Below are 6,267 nucleotides of genomic sequence, written 5' to 3'. Positions count from 1 at the left end.
GAGACACAGGAGCAACTTCCTTGTGGGTGAAGTCCTTTGAGGCTCACAGAAGGTAAAGGCTTTAATGAGGCCCAATCCTAATTAGGCTTTATGACAGAGTAGGTTCTGCTGTATAAATTGTCATTAGGGGTGTCAATAGGGGAGCACTGCTTGTGCTGCCTGCTGCCATTTTGGAACTGAGACTGCAAATGGCGGCAGTGTTGGTGGCCCACTCCTACAGCTGGCTATGTACAAGACTGCAGGTTACCTGGCCCAGGAGGTAGACAGGGGGCAGAATAGGAGGGGGGAGGAATGGAAGAGTGTCTAGGTGAGGAGGGGGTAAACAAGAGATGGAACAGGGGAGGGAGAAACTTGCACTGATATCCTAGCCCCTTTCTTCCCCCATTCCCTCTCATTTACTCTCTTTGGATTAATGGCTGGCATAGATCTGAGGAGATCCATTGAGGCAGTGGAGGCTTGCCCCAGGGTAAGGAAACAAATGTTCCTTCAAGGAAACTCTGTGACTGTGGCAGGATGCAGCACGCACTCCATTAGTGTCGTTGCATCAGCAGTGGTGGTGGTTAATTTGGATTAGGCTGTAATTCTCTAGTGTGCCTAAAGATACAGTTTCTTTAAGATAAGGATTTCACCCTCTATGATCAGCTGGGGTAGGAAGAACCTCCAGGAGGAGGCAAAGGGGCAAAAGCTCAGATTGCAGAGGGAGGACAGAGCTGAGGAGTGGTGTACCTAAGGTCACCCAGTGAGTTAATGGCAGAGGCATGATTTTGACTGGGGACTTCCTGATTCATGGCTTAATCTCTCAACCACTACATTGCATCATGACTGAAGCAATTCTGATCTGGACCTGGTACTACAGAACTACTGGGGTTGTACATCTCAGGCTGGTGACCCCTTGCAGAATTTGGAACTGAGTCCAGGACAGATTGAAAGTTGAAACCCCAAGTTACTGGAGACTGCACATCCAAGGGGTAGTCTACCCAGCGTTGATTGTAGGTGGTTAATTTGCTCTAGTGGGGCTGACTGGGCAAACAGCAGTGCTTGATATGAGGACTCTGTGAGGACACCGTCTTCATGGATTCCCATCACATTCTTGGAGATTAGCTAATATTGTGTGTTAAATGAGTTATAAATTATAATTATAAGCTACAGCTCTTTAATCGAGCAATCACTTGGGGAATCTATGTTCAGAGAAGAAATTAAGAATCAGAATGAGGTAAGCCAAGTGCTGTGAATTTATATTGATATCGCCAAATCCATTCCTTTGAGGTGTCAAACATGATGACAGATTAAGTCAATTATTTTTTTCCCCCTTTCTACCATTTTCCATTTTTAGAAAACAGAACCAAACACAAAACTGATCTGTAACCTTATTTTGATACTGTAAAACAAACAAATTGCATGTTCAGTAGCTATAATTTACAGATTACTGTAATAAGATGTGAGCCACTGCTGGTCTGCCATGCTCAGTCCTGATAATTTGCTTAATTAGTTGAGTGTTTAAGGTGTGTATGTGTGAAATAGCACATGCAAAGGTTGTGTGTAAAAGGAGGCTTGCCTCTTGCTTTCAGTGTGATGACTGCCTTTTTATTATGTCGTGGAGACTGCTGTTATGAGGATAGAATTCCTGTTATGAGGGAGAAAGTAAATGTAAACTGATGGGTGGCACCCCACAGGTCCCCACAGCTGCCTTTGCACAGGGCCCTGCAGAGGGGGAAGGCAGCACTGAGGGGATGTGCTGCTTGCCCCCATCCCCAACACACTGATGGGTGGCAGCCCCTCAGGCTAACCCCAAAAGGCAGATTTAATGGTACTCCTCCCCAGGAAAGAATTTGTCCCTGCTCCCAGCAAGTGGTAGAAACTTTAGACCACCTTCTTTTTCATTGCCTGCTCCACAATGAGGCTAGGAGGAAATGCTTAGTTCTTCAACCCCATCTTAATTCCCTTTTGGAGGACTCTGTCATACTGCAATACCTATTAGCTACCACTGACCCTAACACCATTTTTCAGATGGTCCAACTTGAAGCGTGCCCCTCTTTCTTGAAGTCCTTGGTTTCTAGGAGTTAATTGTAGCTTGGTATGTTTTTAGTAAATGAACCATTAGTTAGCTCTTTTAAGCTATTTTTTTGTTATGTACAAAAGTGTTCAATGTTTTTTGTAATTGTATGCCAATAAAGGTACTGAAATTGAGCTAACCCCAACATTTTAAATTATGTTTTTAACTGTTTTAACCTTGTTTTGTAAGCCGCCTTGCGTCCCTTCGGGGAGAAAGGCGGGGTAAAAATAAAGTATAATAATAATAATAATAACATCCCTCCCGCCTCTGCCATGAATGCAGGTGGACGTTTGTATTTACAAGTGGGTACATGATAAGATTGTGTAAGCAAAATGGATGCTTTGCCCTCTTTGCATAGAACAAAGCAGGAGCTACCCGGCACCCAGAGGAAGAGCGGAGCCAAAATTACTACTGCTGCATGCTGTGCAACCACCGGCGTCTCCTCCGGGGAAGAGGACATTCATCCCCTTCTTCTAGGTAAAGGTGCAGGCCCTTCAATGGGGCTACTCAAGTCCGCTGTTTTGCCAGTGCAGAGTTGAGAGTTCCCATATAAGGCCAAAAGGCCCAACACAGGGTTCAAGATAGGTGGAGCAGAGCTCCGCCAATCCTGCCTTGGTTCCTCCCCCTCCCCCAACCCCAGAACGCCTCCCCCACCCTAACTGACCTCTCCACCGATTGGAGCTCTCCCCTTGCCCTGGGCAGCGTGCAGTGGGCTTCCAGCTAGTACTGGGCCCAGCACGAACTGGCGCTGAACTCTCTGACTGTCATGGACGTCCTTACAGGACATTTGCAACACTCAGCACCAGCATAGGTTCAGCACTGAGAGCTCAGGATCGGGCTCTATTCTCCTTCATTCCCTTCTGCAAGGGGAATCCTCTTTTACAGCTGAAATCTTATACACACTTTCATGGGAGTAAGCACCATTGAACATAATGGGACTTATTTCTGCATAGACATGCATAGGATTGTGCTATACATCTACTAAAACAAGAGCTAAGCATTGATACATCTACTAAAATGAGAGCTAAGCATCATAAATTGCAGCAAGTTATAGAGGAGAGGAGATAGCGGCTTGGTGAACTAAGGGCCCAATCCTATCCAACTTTCCAGCACTGGTGCAGCCCTGAGATAAAGGAACAAATGTTCCCATACCTTGAGCAGGCCTTTGTGACTGCTTCCCCACCATAGGATGCAGCACACACCCCATTGGCATGACTGCACTGGCACTGGAAAATTTAATCGGATTGGGCCCTAAGCCTCTTCTGTTCCCTTGCCCAGAGGCAGCACTATTGCAGTGATGGTCCATGGAATGGCATGGAAGTGCATTCATACTTTGATTCAGGCATGGCTCCCCCACAACAAATTAAGAGAACTTCTGTTAGGCTAGGAGTTGTGAGAATGTCATGAAAGACACACCAGCTAAGCTTCGAGACTCAAGGAAGTGAGATCAAGAATTTGGTAGCTCTTAAACCCCCAGCTTTTGGAGGCATGGTAGCAATTAGCCAATGACTAGAGAAGTCTCAGACTTTTGCAATGAAAAAATGTGATAAACATCCATCTCTTTCTTATTTATTTATTTTATTTATTTTTTTGCGAATCTATCATTCCATCTCAGCCTTTATGGCAAGTATCTTAAAATGACTTCTGTAGGCTGTTTGAATTTGCTATTATGTCTGCTTTGTTCCTTTATTTATATAGTTCATCCCTGAAGAATTGTTGCTGCTAACAGGAGATAAAAAAAGAAGATAATTAATGCTAAAACTTGATGGTCATAAAACCCCAACCTTTTCTTGTCTTACTCATCCCCTGAGAGCAAACCCACTTTTTTCTAAAAATGGTTAACTTACTACATCTCCAAAGATGCCTGGGCATGGATTTTGGGAAGAAAATTCCAAAGTTTGGGGTATGGTTCTCTTTGTGCCCGTGGTGCCTCTTCTAGGCATACCAGTGGATCAATGTTACAAAGTGCCATGGGGCAGAATGTAGAAGGTGTCATGTGCACTTGGAGAAATCTAATGGGATAGAACTGCCTGGGGAGAAAGAAAATAATCAGAGGTTTCCTGAAGAATCTCAAAATGCATCAGCTGTTAAATTTGGGCGAATGAAATTAGGGTCTTGGACCCCAGGTTTCCCTGCTTCCCAAAACAGTCTCTATAAACTATGTATTTCAGGCATATAGACAGTGGTGTCACTAGGGGCATGCGGGATGCACTGGGTGATGCACACAGTGTGGATGACACCACTACTAGCCAAAATTCTTAATCTTGGTATTTTTTAATAATACCATCATATTTCATATGTGTAAATTCATGTGGAATGCAATGGAAAAATTGCGTTGGAATATCTCTATTCTATTAAAAGTTATAGCCAAAAACAAGCAGGGGCGGGGCAATGGTTCATCTCCAGACCCATTGCCTGGGGTGTTGCCCTGCCCACTGCTTGGTGAGGATGTTCATCATGGGGGTGACCACTGGCCTCCCACACCGGGTGAGGCAAACCCTAGTGATGCCACCATCTATAGAATGCTTCCACTGTTTCTCCCGATTTTCAAAAATTGGGTAGGGTACTTCTTGGCTAGTACATCAGAGACAGGTTGATTATTGGTGATTAGTGGTGAGAGAATGTGAGTCAACTCGCTGTCCCACTGGTTGGCAACCTTCAGTCTCGAAAGACTATGATATAAGTCTGCAGCACCTGGTATTCCCAAGTGGTCTCCCATCCAAGTACTAACCAGGCCTAACCCTGCTTAGCTTCCAAGATCAGAGGAGATTGGGCATGTGCAGGGTACTGTCTGCCTTCAAAACCTGGGTGCTCTACAAGGTTGAGTCAAATAAAAGAGATGCAAGTGAGAATGATCAAAGTCAGAGGAGCAGAGAGGGAAGAACCAAAATCCTCATTAAAAGGAGTGATTAAAACTTATCTCCCACAAGATGCTCACCCCTACTTGATCTGGCTGCAGAAAGGTAAGGAAGAGTCGTACCTGAGAAGAATGTGTGGGTCAGTATCAGGAAACCTTATACCACAACAGATCTGCTATTCTTTAAGATGCTACAAGATTCTTTGTTATTTGAAAAGGAAAGGGCCTAAAACTATGTAAACAGAAATATGTCACCTACGAGTGAAATACAGCTATTTTGGGACTGTAGAATAACATTCTGAGTAGAGAGGAAGGAAAAGAGAATTCTGCATCCAATGGCTGTGAAGAATGTTCTCTTCTGTAATTGTATGTGTTTTAATTATGGATGACATTTTAGGGACTTATTTGTACATAGCCTATGGCAATTGGTTTCTGAGATGGAGCATAGCTCAAGTAGAAAGTGCAAATAAGTGTGTATGCTGAATTGAAGAGATAGTAGTAGTTCACTTTGGTTTTTAAAAGCTTCAGATGTGTGTACTAGTTTAGTTGGGTTTGATATAGTGAAATAAAATATATCCTTGATTTTAGCCAGTAACATCACTGAATAAGGAATAAAGTCATCAGATAAGCCTTTGCAGCTTAGGACAGAGATGGCCAACTTTTTAAGTCTGTGTTGCTGTGTGTTTTAGCTTAATCGTATCCAGTCTTTGCACTGACAGAATCTGTGTTCCATCGGCATAAGGCCTGGGCTGCTGGTGTGGCAGCTGCTGTGACAATGTGCAAACCAAGGCTACCAGTGCAATCAGTTGATGGCCGCAGGCATGTGCCAACTACCTCTGGAGTTCACGCTGGAGCAGGTAGGTCAGCAGAGGGGGAGTTCCATGGCATTCCAGGGAGGATCAGAGTGGAGATCATGATCAGCCAAAAGAGTATTGAGGGCAGGCTGGAGATATTGGTGGCAGTAGTAGCACCAGTATCCTATACTCCTGCCTCAGGCTCAACACACTCTCTTGGACCCACTTGAATTTATGCCAGCCAAAGAGCTGTTGCAGGTCTGAGTAAGCCCATTGGGGGTAAAACAGCAGTGGAATAGTTAAGAAAAAAGGTTTTTCTTGCTGATGCCTGGCCAGTCCATAGCATGAAGTGGAGGCTGTGCCAGCACTTCTGCACACTCTGGGCTGGTGCAGGATAGTCTTGGGCTGTTAGTGGAAGAGCATCTGTTCTGTATGTTGAAAACCCAGGTTCAATATCTGACGACTCCAGGTAGGAGACAGTGTCTGAGACCATGGAGAACTGCTGTCATACCTGTAGTAGTCATAAAAAAATGGCTCTAGAAGTCTTCATTCCTAGTGGGGGG

The 6,267-nt window shown here is 44.6% G+C and overlaps 1 pseudogene; it reads right to left on the bottom strand.

Moving 5' to 3' along the window:
- Nucleotides 1–4,735: 4,735 nt before the first annotated feature.
- On the bottom strand, nt 4,736–4,852 carry LOC136654761 (5S ribosomal RNA; annotated as a pseudogene).
- Nucleotides 4,853–6,267: the final 1,415 nt, after the last annotated feature.

The sequence above is a fragment of the Tiliqua scincoides genome, chromosome 5 (genome assembly GCF_035046505.1).
Source record: "Tiliqua scincoides isolate rTilSci1 chromosome 5, rTilSci1.hap2, whole genome shotgun sequence".
Lineage (NCBI taxonomy): Eukaryota > Metazoa > Chordata > Lepidosauria > Squamata > Scincidae > Tiliqua > Tiliqua scincoides.
The sequence above is the reverse complement of the archived record's forward strand: the minus strand, read 5'-3'. Positions and strand labels throughout refer to the sequence as shown.